Source organism: Crocodylus porosus, unplaced genomic scaffold (assembly GCF_001723895.1).
Source record: "Crocodylus porosus isolate Cpor-Errol unplaced genomic scaffold, CroPor_comp1, whole genome shotgun sequence".
Lineage (NCBI taxonomy): Eukaryota > Metazoa > Chordata > Crocodylia > Crocodylidae > Crocodylus > Crocodylus porosus.
The window spans coordinates 64,245,778-64,261,508 of record NW_017728886.1 but is presented as its reverse complement, the minus strand read 5'-3'; positions in this window follow the sequence as shown (position 1 = coordinate 64,261,508).

The following is a 15,731-nucleotide window of genomic DNA, read 5'->3' as shown; positions in this document are numbered from 1 at the left end:
ACATTAATATGAAAAGGATATTATAGAAATTGAGAAGGTACAATAAAGGGCAACCAGAATGATACAAGGACTCAAGGATCTTAATTATTTAAAATTGTAGGAAATATTTGCTCCATGCTCTTTGGTAGAGAAGAAACTAAAAGGGATTTAAACAAATCAGAAGAGAACAGAATAGAAGAAAATCAAACAGCAGATAGAAAACAGTGTCAAATGGAAAAATTAAGACAAGGATAAACTACCTATTAAAGGCATTAGAGTGAAATGCTGGCCCTACTGAAGTTAATAAGAGTTTTACCACTGACTTCAATGGACCATAGATTTCACTGCTTTGAAAATAATTCCTTGATAAAAAACGGAATGAATTTCCAGTATCTTTACTAGCTCATTAGGCTGATCTGTGAAGATTACGAAGCAGTTAGGTAAGAGTGTGGAAAGGGAAATTAAAACAAGAGAGTATCCTTGTAAATTCAGACAGACTGAACTTCCGGTTCAGTTCCACAGTTGGTGTAAAATTGCACTGAAGTAAGCAGAACTACACTGATTCATACCACCATCAGCTGGCCATCTATCTGGAATTGCCTTTGGAATCTTTACTTCAATGCAAGATGCACTAAACCCCAAAATATATTTGTCGAAATACCTACCTACCAAACCCAGCATCTGAGCATGGGCTATGGCTATACCTCTAGCTTAGCTTTAAAAGGTCGGATTTTAAATGGAACTTAGGGCATCTTTGGGCACCTAAATCCCTTTGCAAATCTGACTCAATGAGCCAAAGCACAACAGTTTGTTCATAATGCTCATGGATGTACTTCTGCTATTGTAGAACAATATCTAAACCCAGTAGGATCTCGCCATGCAGCCTTTTGTGGCTAAAATTAGACATGTCATTATTTCAGATTTCTCTTACATGATGCTGCTCAGGTTGTATGTGTTGTTCTTAATATTGCACACAGAATTTGAATTTAACACTTGTTACAATTTCAGTTTTATACCATTCTGATGACAAAGATCCTGGCAGGCAGCAGCCCATAGTCCTCTGCACCTCAGACACTAGCCTTTCAAAATGGTAGATTATCTTTGACCTATGTAGTCCTATGACAGGAATTTCCCATGTGGCAGGCTAACCAGTGGCAGCCTGGCTTGCCGGCTTGAGCTGGAGGATTCAGATTGATTGGTGGGGGCATTCCCCTTCCCCACCAAGCAGGAGGAGGTAGGAGAGAGGCTTTTCCCACCCTGACCTAGGAACCAGGCAAAGAAGAGAACCTGAGGGGGAATTCACTCCTCAGGTTTTCCTACTGGTTCACTCCCAATCTGGGGCAGAGCCTACAGAAGGAATAAAAAGCCAGCGTGCCCAGCACGCAGGCAGCTTTCGTCGAGGGACAACGAGCTGACCAGCAGGGGCAGAGCAGTTGTCCCAGAAGCGCCCTGAAGATGCCTGCAGCGGGGAGAAGCGGCAGGTGGCCGCATCCCAGCTGCCACGTGAAGAGTGGCAACGGTGAATGGGTCAGTGCACAGAGGGTCCAGAGGGCAGATGGGACCAGGCAGCTGCACGAGGCAGCGCAGGTCCCCAACCCTGCACAAGGCAGGAGCCTTTGGTGCACAGGTTAGTGCATAGGGCTGTTGAGGGTTTAGGAGTGGTTGGGACCTCAGCAGCTGCATAAGACAGTGCCAGTCCCCAACCCTGCACGAGGCAGGAGCCCAGCCCCTTCAGTGCACAGAATGGTGCATGAGGCTGGTGGAGAGCTGAAAGGGACCCTGCAGCTGCACAAGGCAGTGCGGGTCTCCAACCCTGCCCAAGGCAAGAGCCAACCCCCCAGTGCATGGGGCTGGAGATCTGATGGGACTCCGGGACTGCCCAAGGTAGCTTGTGTCTCTGAAACTGCAAGCAGCAGAAGTCCCCATGGTGCATGGATCAGTGCATGGGGCTGAAAGGGGCCACAGCTACTGCATGAGGCAGTGCAGGTTCCCCAACCTGCACAAGGCAGGAGCCTCAATGCACAGAACAGTACACGGGGCTGACAGACCCTGGTGACTGCATGAGGCAGCTCGGGCCTTCCTGCCACGAACAGCAACTGGACGGGTCAACCCCACTGCGAGGGAGGAAACTGGGAGTCCTGAGTTACCTGGGGAAGAGGAGTCCCACAGGGGAGAAGGGACCTTCCTCACTACTGTGATCCAGGGGAAGCCCTTGAAGAGAGGGTGGTTTCAAGGTTATGGGCCCCTCCTAATTGAGTTACCTGGGAGAGGGTAATGATGTGCTATTAGGTAACAGTATCCTTCACCGGATTGTCATTTCTTCTTTGGGCACAGTTGCTGTGCCACTGTGGTGCTTCGATTTCTCATGTTGTTGGGATTCTTGATGCAACCCATATCCTTATTGCTGTATTAGGAAGCTGTAAGCTGTTTTATATTTGAATTCATTGTATTGGTTATCTGTATATATTTGTGACTCTTCAGATGTAACCTGATTATGTATGTTCAATTATTGCCCCATCACTGCCAACTACTCCTGTCATTGATTTGTTAATTAATCTGTGTTTTATCCTAAAGTGCTTCTTTGCCTGCTGCCTAGAGGACCCACTGCAGACTAATCAGAAGGCCACAAAGGATAGGCCTGTGCCTGGGTTCAAAGTTGAGAAGCACTATTGCCTGTGTAAACCTGCATTTGTAAATAATGTGTGTGTGTGTGTGTGTGTGTATGTGCGTGCGTGTGTGCGTGCATGAACAGTGTGTGCCCCTAGAGGCTGGGGAGGCCCGGTGACTTCCTGCAAGCTGCAGCGGTGGCAAGTGGACAGCTCCCGCAGGCAGTCAGTGGTGGGGAAGCAGGGCGGTGGTAAGCAATGACTGCCCACAGGTGCCGCCGACATTGTTAACAGCATTCCTCTCAGGGGGTGGACTGCCAATCTCAGGGGGTCCACATGTACCTCCTACTTGTCGCCAATGTATATATGCATATAGATAGATGTATGTAAGTTTATGGTTATAAGTTTTATATTATTTGTGCTCATTGAACATCATTCAAGTGAAAAGAAAGTTTATACCACACTGAAAAACCTGAGAGTAGGAGGTTTGGAAGATATTTTGCAAATGTTGTAGATATTGCTAAACCTTTTCTGTTTTTCAGAGATCAAAAGGTGCTTAGTCTATTTTAAGGATTAACACTTTTAAGGATTTTTGTTAGAAAAAATTCCCATAATATCCATGATTGAATTGATTTAAATAAAATATTTTTATTGAAATAATATTTCCAAGTTTATTGTTGAGCTTATAAAATATGGATTAAATATGTATATGTGTGTATTTACTCCCATGTAAGTAACCAACTATATTATTTAACAGATATTTTCCCCACACACTCTTATCTGGCCCAAATTTCCTCAGTAAAAATTGGGAAATGGATGAGCCATGTGTGTCAAACTGCACGGTGCTTTTGTAAGATGGACAGACATCCATTTTAGGTCAGGTTGAGAAGGGCAGGTTTTCATTCACAGCTTACATGAGGTAGATTTCATAGTTCTCTAAATAAATTCACAAAGCCACTGAAGACCTTTGGTTTGCTTAGTCAGCTGTGCTCTAGGCCTTGTCTTCACCAGGGAAGGTATTGTGAAATATGGATGGGTGTGCATTCAACAGCCATTCACACCCCAAGAGGACATACTTTTTTCCATATTGAGTACCTTTGTGTAATTTAACTTAAACGCACTTAAACACAAACTACTGAACAGACCACCAAATTTCTGTTGATACAGAATAAGAGCATCCACCTAGGGAACTTAAGCAAAATAATTTTGCAGAAGAAATGTTCACACTCGTTTTCCCCTATGTAGCCAAACTGTCATACATAAGAGATTGTGGGCCTGAATTTGGCCTCACTTGACCTGATCTTACATTAGTGGAACTCCATATTTTTAAGGGAACTACTCCTAATTTACACTCAGTGAGAGGAGAATCGGACACCGTCAGTGAGACCTGAGACTGTTACTACAAATAGGATTGAAATACTCGGCTTAAGTCCTGCATAAATACTTCTCAACTCACAATGCAAACATCTGCGACCTAACACAGCTTGCTGAGAAAAAGATTATGCTGCTATAACATTGGATAGAATTATGGGCACAAGAAATATAGTGAGGTTTTTTTCCATTTAAAGCAAGCTTATTGAAATTCTGCATCCAAGCCACAAAAATACTTCAGGGCCAGTATCCCTATCACCACATGGAATGCATTCCCTTGCTAATAGAGGATCATAAGAATGAACAATAATGAGACTACACGAGTTTTCCTGAGTTGAAGGCCATGGTTTTTTTGGGGGGGAGGGGGAGAGGTCTTCAAATAAAGCTAAGAAAACGGGAAAACGCAAGGGAGAGATCCATAAGACTACTGGGTCTGATGCTTTTCTTCCTTGCATCTTGTTCAATTATATACTTCTCTGCAAAATGGGTGTGCAAAATTATATCAAATGCTCCTGTTCAGATTTGGTAGCAATTTGCACTTACCGCGTGCATGTGTCAATGAACCACAAAAGATGCAAGACAGCAGAGAACCATATTGTGGCCTTGTCTAAGCAAGCCGCTGGCAGATACCAGCCACCAGAATGCAGACTCACCCACACCCCTCAGGTAGGTCTTCCTGACTCCACTGCAGTAGCTGTGTCACCAGTACACTGTGGGAGGGCCCCAGCTTCTCAGTGCTTCACCAGAGTGCTTCAGCTACTGCCAGTTGGTGACAGAAGCCTAACAACCCTCAGCAGAAGTGGGGTAACTCTTCAGTACAGTGGAGAGTTTTGCCATTGCAGAGGGTCTTTTTGTGTGCATGCTCTCAAAGTTTTGCCAGCACTCTGAAGGGGAAAACTGTGTCATACAGAAAAGGGCTCAGTAATTTTTGACAACTCCCAGTATAGTAATAAACAGAAGAAGTAGGCCAGATGATAGTTTAACAAGTTAGCAACAACACACAGAAGAAAGGAAATAAAAAGACAGGACATTATTACCTCTGGTAATTTAATGGCACAACATGCAGTGCATGGATACTATAGTGCTTGACAAGACAAAAGGAATGCATTTTTAGTATTCTAAGAGGAGACAGCATAATGAGTCATGACAATATGTAAACTGCCTGAGCTTTCATCAAGCTTTACAACTGCTGCACACTTAGGCTAAGTACAGACAGTCAAAAAGCCCAAGGGTGAATCGATTCAGCCTTTGCAGGTTAGTCTAAGATGCAAGATTGAACGAATAAGCAAATGAACATTCACTTTTTATTCAGAAAATGTAGCCACATACCTGGAGTGGCTCAAGCCAGAAGCCTGGGGGCACTAGATCAAGACTCTCTGGCACATAGCCAGCATGGGCTGCATGTTTGCTTCCTCTTCCTGCTGCCCCCAAGGTCTCTGGGATTTGCAGTCCCCAGGTCTCTGCGATTTGTAGTCCACAATCACATCAGCAGGACTCTGCAGGGTGGCTCATCACTTCCTTTTCCTGTTTCCAGGTGCCTCTGGGATTTGTAGTCCACAGTTGCATGCAGCACTAAATAAGCAAGGCAGGGCAGCTCCATACTCAGAGGAATGGAAGTTTAACCTTCCTTCCTGGCCCCAAATCCCTGCAGGGGTTTGCCTGAGGGGGCCAGTGAGCCAGCCCTCACTGCTTCAGATAGTGAGCGTAAAGGTGGGGCCAGCCCTGCTCTCTGGAGCAGACAGCACAGTCTAACCCAGGGCTGCAAAGCACACTGGGATGCTGGGGGGATTCTGATTTAACTTAAACCAGGAACAGGTCTGGGACAGAAGTTTCATAAACTGGTTTGACCTAAATCAGTTAAGTCTGATATCACATTCAACCATGGTTTATCTTAAACTAGTTTCATCAATTTTGAAACTGGTTTATGTCCACTGAGCTTCTGTTACAGGTTTAAACCAGTTTCTGATCACTTAAACCAGTTTGTGTGTAACTTCTGTCCCTAGCCTTATTTCTCCATGTCACAAGAATTTCCTGTATTGCTTGCATAAAAATTCTGCAGCAAACAAAAACGTGAATTTTCTTAGGATATCACAAAAAATAAAAATAAAAAATTGAAAAATCAAGAGGTTTATCACCTGTTTCAATGTACAGACAAACTGAAAATACTTTTTTTCTACTGGAAGTGGTCATGCTGAGACTAGAATTTAAGATACAGATTGATTGATCTCTTTAATCTAATATTTGTTCATGGGGAGGCTGTTATCTTTATTGTGGTGACACCTGCTAGTGTCGTTATGGTTAAAGTCTTACTGTATTTCTATTATAAATGCTGGTTTGGGGGTTTAATATCTCACTGGGTATGTAGTGTGTTGGGCAACAGACTGGCCTAGAAGTTGTCAGTCCAAAAGCAAACAGACAATTTTTTGGAAAACAAAACTGTATTCATTCTCTTGCTTGTTTAAAAAAAAATAGAGCTACTGAAATAGGGAGGAAAGAAAAAGCTGTAGATGGAACAAATTTCAGTAAAGCAGCTGATACAGTATTTCACAAAATGTTACTCTTGATATGTATTAAAAGCAGCATGGGTATGAGCACACTATCCCCTGGACTGAAAAGGTGCTGAGGAACTATACAATGAGGTCATATCAACATCTACGCACTAGATTTTGCATTCCATAAAGGCTATCTTGACCCATGCTTCTATTTCAAAGCAATCCTAATGTCAGCACTTTTTCCAGTTTAGGTGGTTGAAATGTGGTCTATACATATAACAAAACAGAAGCCTGGGGCACACGGAATACTTGTGGCAGATCCCTTTCTAAGATAGACCTAGATCAATGTAGTATAAGTCTTACTCAATCTAGGTAGACAAGTCTATCGACCATCAGTGCCAGGTTGGGTCACAAATCAAGGTAGGTCACTGTCCACCAGTATCCCAGTTGCCTATACAGGGCCCCCACTAACCCTCCCTCATAGTGAGCCACGGCTCAGCTGCTCCAGCCAAGTGCCTGCCTGGCCCTGCTCCAAGTTCTCTGTCTGTCAGCTGCAGGCAGGACAGAGGTGGCAGGAGGAACAGGGCTCAAGAGCTGCTGGGGGAAGAAAGTGCCAGTGGTGCATCCTGCATTCCCAGCCAGGTCAGTGGGGCACAAAGAGTCCATCCCCTCTCCTGAGTCCTGGGACCCTGCCATACCCTTGCAGCTGCAGAAAAGTGGCGTCAGGCAGGATTTCAGCACTAGTTCTGGTGGGGAAATCCTATGAGCCCTTCCTAGAGCTGCTCCAGAGCAGGGTCCTGGGACTCAGGACAGGGGAGAGACTGTGCTCCACTGTGCTCCACTGACCCAGCCAGTAATACAGGGTGCACTGCTGGTACCTCCTCCCTCCAAGCAGCTCACAAGCCCCACTTCCCTCCTGCCTCTGTCCTGCCTGGAGTAGACCCCTGTGCCCTGACAAAGCCCAGGAACCCCCATGCCACCTTCCGCTGGCTGCCTGTAGCTGCCAGCTGCCTGACAGATGACAAGGCAGCAGGGGGAGGCATCCCTGACAGACAATCAGGGATGGCCCAGCCACTTGCTGCACTTGGATAAATGCAGCAGCGCTCTGTGCCTTCTGGCCTTGGCCAGTGCAGGCATCTGCCTGCCTTCCCCAACTAAAAAGTGAACATGAGTCCCATTTGCTCCCAGTCCAATCTACTAATCTTAGAGACACTGGCGTAGATTTGATCAATTCCACCTCAGGCTTTCCGAATGACTGTACTTAGCCTTGAGAATTTGCTGCACCTAAAAAAAAAAAAAATCACCTGGTGGCACAAAGCTGCTGTAATAGCTCCTGCTTCACATGCATGTAACTGCTATTATAGAGGGCAGGTTTCCCAGAAACTAGTGTAAATTAGAGCAAAACTGAGGCTGCTCTGAAGAATTTCAGAGGCTGTCCAACAAAGAGACAAACAGGCAGGCTGTAGCTGGCTTTGACAGTCTTTCTAAGATGGACCCAGCACCCTTTCGTTGCAGCTCAGAACCTGGAGTAAATGTATCAAGCAGTGGGAGCTGCCTAGCATTATACTGTAAGGCTTAGATATAGGTCCATTCACTATTTTCACTAATGATCTGAAAATCAAAGCATATAGCATGGAATCTGGTCAGAAAATTGTAGGTGTACTCTGGAAAAATGCAAATTAATAGATCCTCAGGCAAGCACCTAAAACTAAGATATTCACCACAATGGAGAAATTTAGACAAAATGACTTCATGATGAAGGACAGGATTGATCCTAGACATCAACTTAGAGGCATGTTTGCAAAATGGTATTCATTGCATGCATTCACATTTATATCCACCTTGCTCAGACTCTGTAAGCAATATAAAAAATGTTGCCCAGTCAAGGATTCAATCTGTAAATTGGAAGGGACAAAAAGACTGTAAACCCTCTTGGGTAAAGATTGTTTTTTTTTTTTATATATACTGGTTTGGACAGTGCCTTCTGCAATGGAGCCCTAATTCTTGATTGGTGTTTCTAGGTACCACCAACATAGAAATAATACACAGTAACAAGAAATCCTTTGGATGCTCCTTAGAATGAGAAATAATAGTGCTGGCAATGTCTAGCTATCTGACTGGCTGAGTAGCCCTAGATGCTTTGCCAAAATAAGAATGAAAACCTTACATACGGCAATGTTGGATGCCACACAAAACCCTAAGATCCAAGACAGTTCTTTTTCAGTTTTTCCTTTCTTTTTTTAAGTTAAACTCTCTAAATTCCCCCCTCCCCGCCATCCCCAACTCAGTTGCAATGCCCTTATTCAATTTCCATGTGGCGTACAACCCCGTCTCTCCATAGAGATAAGGAGTTCTCAGAGATGATGATGTGAAACATGGTAAGATTTTTTTTTAAATTAGCATCTAAATTGTGCCTGTGACTTATTTTTATTTTGCAAAATGGCGTGGTGCTCATCCCACTCTCCCATATGCTACTTGTATTTTTATTTGAATGCACAGACAGATACCTAGGGATAGTGTCCAAACCTCATCCTCTTCCCAGAGTTAAGTGCATCAGATATGAACCTTAGCATGGACTAGCTATTTCTGGATGGTCCTACCTTCAAGATCCCTTTTTCTTATGCTTAACCTCAGGGGCTTTTCAGCTTCTATTATTCTAATTTGGACCTAATGAGACTCACCGGAAATGGAACCAGGATGAATCAGCAGAATAGCTCTGCATCATCACTGAAGGCCCCAGAAACCAGTATACTGTCACATGTGCATCTGCAAAAAGGTTACTATTAAGGCAAAACACACATTAGTGGGTATAAATCAGGTGCCAATTTTTGACAAAAAATTACCCTTCTTGACCATGCCTCCAAGAGAATTCAGCAACTCATTTATAAGAAGAGGTATAAACAGAAATCTACCTTCCTTTAAACTGTCTGTTCCCTAACTCTACTTCCCAACAAGGTAATGTATTTTCCCTGTTGTTATACATATTGTTTTGTAGTTTACATTCTTACTGAGTAACTATTTTTTTTATTTTTTTTTTACAAATTATTTACCTTGTTCTCCATCTTCAAAATCTTTGTGCAGCTTCTACCTCTCTAGGAATTTCACCAATTCATCATTGTGAGCATGGTTATTTTTTAATTGCTATCCATACTGGAGTAAATATAAATGACAAAAATCATCAAACATATGTTGCCTAAGTTGTATAAATATGCATATATGTTAAAGACGTGGTAGCAGGCAGGTGCACAGGAAATCTTCATAAAGTTAACAGCTACTGCAGTAATAATAAACTGATGTTACCCTTTCAAATGCTAGTCAGGATTTTGCAAACATTAGCCACCACTGTGTGATTTGAACAGTGCCACTGATACTGGATATCGTCAAGCTGGCAACCCTTTTTTCCCCCTCAGTAACAAAGAAATAGAGTGAGTTTATTAAAGTACAAATGCCATTTTCATCTTGCAACATTAACTGTGTTGTCTGTATCCCAAAGGTACTGAGCCAGTCAACGCAAACAGCTGTGCCACCTACTTGCAACAGTTGTACGCCCACCACAAAGCACCAGTAGGAGGAGCAGGTTAAAGAGAGCCGTAAAGCTGATAGTGTACCTCACTTAGCAGTTTACCCAGTAGCTCGAGGGAAATTTCATCCCTTTAGAGAATATGCATTGTATGGAGAGCTCGTAGCACCGAGTATTCTTTTGCACTCGTCTCCTATAAACCACCTACTGCATTTTTATGTTCTACAATCACATACACCAAAACAGTGTTTAGCAAATTAACATCAAGCTAAATAAAAGGCATATCAACCAACTTAGCAGGCAGCTTTAGATGCTTCTCTAGTGAGGGTGGTGCGTGATCCTTAGGATAAGCTAGCTGCATTTCCCTCACATTCGCATTATTTACTTTTGGAATAATTGGACAAGTTGAACAACCAAATTAATTTATTTTCATAGGCTTTATCAGTAGCCCTGATTCCTGCTTGGGGGAATGAGACAAGCTGATGGAGGGAGGTGCTGATTCAGCCCGCACCCTAAAGCAGCCTCCACAGACAAGCGTTCTGTAAAAGTCCGACTACAAGATAAAACTGCCCTCTCACTCCATCCTCTCCTGAGGACAACTCTGAGGTACGGCGACTCCCACTGCCTCCAAAAAATGCAACGTGCACTTGAATGTGTGTGTTTGAATTCAGCCCAGGATCTGTAAATTTCCACAGGCAGACAAAATGTGCTTTGTTTTCATCCTAGGAGAAGCAATCAATAAGTCTCTCTCCTCTTCCCTTTCAGTCTTTACTTTCCTGCCCTTTGTAATGCTACAGAAGGAAGATGTGTATGCTCAACACAGCTATGCTTTTTTCTGAGCTATGATCCAAGAAAGATATCGCAATGAAAAGAAATCAGAGAAAATAACATCTACGGACATTAAAGCATATGTCCTGAACTTTTGTTTTGTTAGTCTTAAAATGCCTAAAAGTGACATCCCTGCTCACAGCCTCTCCTAAAGTAGTATTACAGGAATAAGGCATCCCTAACACCATTGACATCCACAACACAAATAAAACTCCTGAAGCTCTCCTAAGTGATGTTTATTTGAGGACAATATCTGCATATCAATGGCTGTTTAGGCCCTGTAATCCTGATCCTCTGATAGAGTAACAGGAACCACACAATCAGTATTGAGTGTTCATTTAAAAAAAAAAAGAAAGAAAAAAGAAAACACTTTTAACTACAGCATGATTAGTTGCGAGTTTCTTCCTGCCTGTTCAATATAATTAACTAGGGCTTTATCTTACCATTATCCTTGTAGGCATTAGGGAATCAGTCTAGGAACTTCCTCCTCACAGGGCTCTAATATACTCTTATCTTTCTGTACTAATTGAGTTATCTCATACTGTCACACAAGCTGCAGCTAAGGGAAGATGGATAAAGAGAACTGAAATCACTCTTGCATATTACTTTAATTCAAAGAACTTTAGCTGGGAAAGTATTTGATCACCCACTGGAACCGTTTCAATGTTCTGATTTCCTGACCTTTCTGGACATGATTAGGGAACTCCCACTGCTTTAGCACAGCCCCATTATCCTACTTGCATTGTATTACTGTTGCTTTTATACCAGCTACCTAACTTTCCCTCGATACCACTGCTGACCACTGTTGCTTTTCTAATTCAATATTCATAAACTTTATTGGGATGCCAGGGTACACAGGCATTGCCAAAATAAATACAGCCAGAATCTTGTATAGGATATGTTTAGCAAGAGTAATGAAGTAAGTTGGTTTTATGTAATATCTCTGTTTTGCAATGCTGTCCATATCTCTCTTGGCTACAGGAAGCATCTACTGTCAAGTTGTTCCTACTGATGGTTTCTTTTTCCAATCTCACCTCATACTGAATTCTTATTTTCTTACTCTTAAGGAAGTTTTTGATGCTGCATTCTTAAAATTAAGAATGTGTTTGCAAGTGAAGTGACACTAACAAAAGTACCCAGGAAAAAAGATTTAAAAGTGCTATAAAATATGTTATTGAGCCTACAGAAAAAATACTGTTTTAAATACATATAGCAAAAAATAATGGATTGGCTTTCTTCAAATTGATTTTAAGTTGCAGTGAGAGCTATAAAACAAGTTGTTTAGCTACTTTTAATGCTTGAATAGCTAAAAAAAATGAATTAAATCATTAAGGGAAATTTCAAGCCAAAAGTGATTTGCTTGAGATAACTTTGAACAACTGAACAAGGTTGGGACATGGTATAGAAGCTGGATCATAGTCTTAGTATAGCATGCTATTGCCACGTTATATAATACACTGTGTACTTCCATGATATTAGAGGAAGTGTCTTTTAAACAAAAAGTCAATTGTTTACTGATAACGGGATATATAAAGTTAATTGTTAGGAGAGGTCAAAAAAGGAAATGAAATAAAAATGAACAAAATACATTTCACTGGAATAAAGATAAATTAAATAACTGGCTTTAGAATATTATATTTTTCTAAATTGGCCATGGGAAAGTAGCAATACATAGATTAATGATTAATTCAGGTTTCAGCATTTAATTCAAACATATTCAAGACATTATGTTTCCTGTAGCCCTGGTAGAAAAAAAAATCCTTTTTTTTCTGGAATAAGAGTGTTTTGTCAAGGACATTTTCATGAAAAAGCAAAACTTCAGAATATTTGTATGCATTCAGCGCCCAAAACACAAATGTTTTCAGAAAATATTTCTGGGGAAAAAAGGATTTGAATTGTCAGTTTTTCAATAGAAATTAAAAACATTCTGGTCACAATTTTTTTAAAAATAACTTCAACATTTTTAGGGGGACAGAAATAATTTCTTGTCCACCGCTCGTTTACTGTGGTGTCTGAATTCTCTGTTTGGTAGTATAATCAACCCCATTTTTAAACATGCAATCTAGAATCTGAGCTTTATTTTAATTACAGACAAACAGATAAAAATCTTTCTGGCCCTTGTAGTTGCAGGTAAATGCCTATCAAACATGAACTGAGGTAAATCAATAATCCTTCTAAGGCTTCAAACAGAAGCTTGAAACACTGGTTTTACACCTATTCCCTGTAGTTTAAGACCTTCACCTGGATAAAGAAATGGGGTTCTGTGAAAGGAAACAGGCTTGCACAGAACAACAAATGAATGGGTCAGTATTTAGCTTCTCAGAGGGAAAGGTAGTGAATGGGAAACCACATAACAAGCAGAAGGGAGGGAATCAGAATGGCTAGTATAACCTACAGGTTGTGGAGGCTTTTCTAACTCATGCTATTTGCTTAGAAGTCCAATGCAAAATTCAGAATAGGGAAAGCCTTAAACTGTATACCTCTTTGATGAAGAATGAATCAACGTAACTGAAAATCGATTCCAACCTATCACTGGTTGCTGCGGTTCAATGTAATGGTGAATAGTGAAAGCATACTGGATTATCTGGTTCCTGGTGAGTGGTGTTAAGACACAGTACTAAGAGTTTAAGCATCCCTAAATATTCCAGCAAGACCCCTCCCTGTTCCTTTAGCTCTCACAGATTTCAGCTCTAAATTTAGGAGCCTTGCTATCTGACATAATTTCAACATACAGACCTGCATGGCTTTAGAGCCAAAGAAGAACATAGGTACAGATAAGTCAGTCACAATAACATCTGACTTTAAGGACTTGTCTATGCTCCCTACATGCTAAGCCCTGGGACTACTGCTGAGAAGCATGCCTCACCAACTCTCTCCCACTAAGTGCACCAAAGCCCAGAAATCAGATAGAAAAGCTGGCTTAGAGAAGCCCAGAGTAAACATGTTGGCACTGATCAAAGACTATCTGTCTCACATTTGCTTCCTGGCACCCAGTCAGTCACCAGTCAGTGACTAAACACTGCCTAATTTCTAGGTTTGGTGCTAAGCAGGGGTAAGCAGACAGGTCATAGATCTTGGCATCATGGTAGTGGTGTTCAAATGATCTAAGTCAATTGATGCCTGGAATGGAATCCACAGCCTACAGTTAAAAGCGCAAATTCCTTCTACAGGGCATGGAGAGAGTTAGGCACTTCAGAATGGTGAACGAAGTAACCTGCCCACCAAGCGGGAACACAATAGGAAATGCTAAGCACAGAGCTATGCCTGAACTCCTCTGTGGAATTTAGGCACGTCTGTCCATTTAAGATCCAGATGCTGGAACCCACTTCTGGGTGTACAAGCCTTCTTTAAGAGAATTGAGTAATTCTCGCTCTTTTTGAAATACAGCAGCTAAGAAGGGGTGTCCTGAGTTTTTCATCCACTGACAACTATTTCTGTTTTTATCCACTTACAGTTTAAGGAAAAATGCATAAAGAATCTCTCTAGCAACCCAAGACTCCCTCCCCACTCATGGAACAAAGTACCCTTAACTGCTAGGCTCTACGTTATATTCCCTCCCTTCTGGGGCTTGGTTGCTTACATTGATTGCTGCACAACAGTATAGCTTGAACAGAGTTTAAAGCACTCTCCAAAGGGATAGGAGAGAGAGGTTCGAATGCTCTCAGGCTGAAGGGGACAGAGCCCTGGTCTCTTACTGCCACTGCTATAGCCTCTATGCTATTACATCCTCATGTCCTTTAGCTATGTTGGGTTTTTTTAAAATGAAAGAGGTAGTGGTTACTATATTTTGGCTGAACTCAATACTTTAGCTGCACATTAGGTGTAGAGTGAGCATACTTACCAAATGGGAACCTTCAGGGAACTTAAGTATCACTCCATTAGGTTTCTGGAGCCAAATAAGGCTTGGGTAGGAGCTAGGTACCTAGCAACTCAGGTGGGGCAATTCAGGTATAGACTGATAGTTTAGCAGACTCCAGAGTTGAGCAGGAGCTGCGCAGCACATTTCCAGGTTGTACTTCTCTGCTTGAGCTCCTAGGCCACGTCCACATGAACAGGGATGTTTAATTTCCTAGGGACAAGTAGTGGCACTATGTGTCCCTGGGGAATGCCCATGCCACACGTACTTTGGTGAGCGGCAAGATACTCCAGGTGGGATAGGGGAGGCTGGGGCCAGCACCAGGCTGGCCCCAGCAGCCTTACCTGGGGTCCTCCCAGGGCTGCAGCAGCAGCAATTATGCCACACCGAGACTGGCCAGCAGCTGCAGTGCAACTCTGGGCAGCCCGGCTCCGCTTTTGAGTGGCGCATGTGTGCTGCTCCACTTTTTTTTTTCCACAGGTTTTTTTTATATCCACGGATTAAAAAAACCCTCAGAAAAAAAGAGTAGAGCAGTGCACACATGGGCAGTGCTCCCTTGCAGAGTGCAGAACATCTAATGATGTGAAGTTGCAGCCAGCAAAGCAAGCAAAACTCTGGCTTGCATCCATAGATGCTTCTCTAGCAAATCCCAGGATGTCATCCTCCCACTGAACTTGGCCTTGGTGAGGCTACACCTGGAGGTACTGTATCCAATTCTGGGCTCCACAATTTAAAAAGGATGTGGAGAAGCTTGAGAGAGTCCAGAGGAGAGCCACAAGCATGATGAGAGGGCGGGAAAACAGACCTTATGATCAGAGGCTGAGAGCTATGGGACTCTTCAGCCTGGACATAAAAAAGAACTTCTTTACAGTCCGAGCCCTCAAGACCTGGAACAAACTGCTGCCAGAGGTGTTGCAAGCACCTACTCTGGATTCATTTAAGAGTCAATCGGACGTTTATCTTGCTGGGATCCTGTAACTCCAGCTGACTTCCTGGCCCTGGGGCAGGGGGCTGGACTCGATCTTCCAAGGTCCCTTCCAGCCCTAATGTCTATGAAATAAATGTGGACATGCTAATAC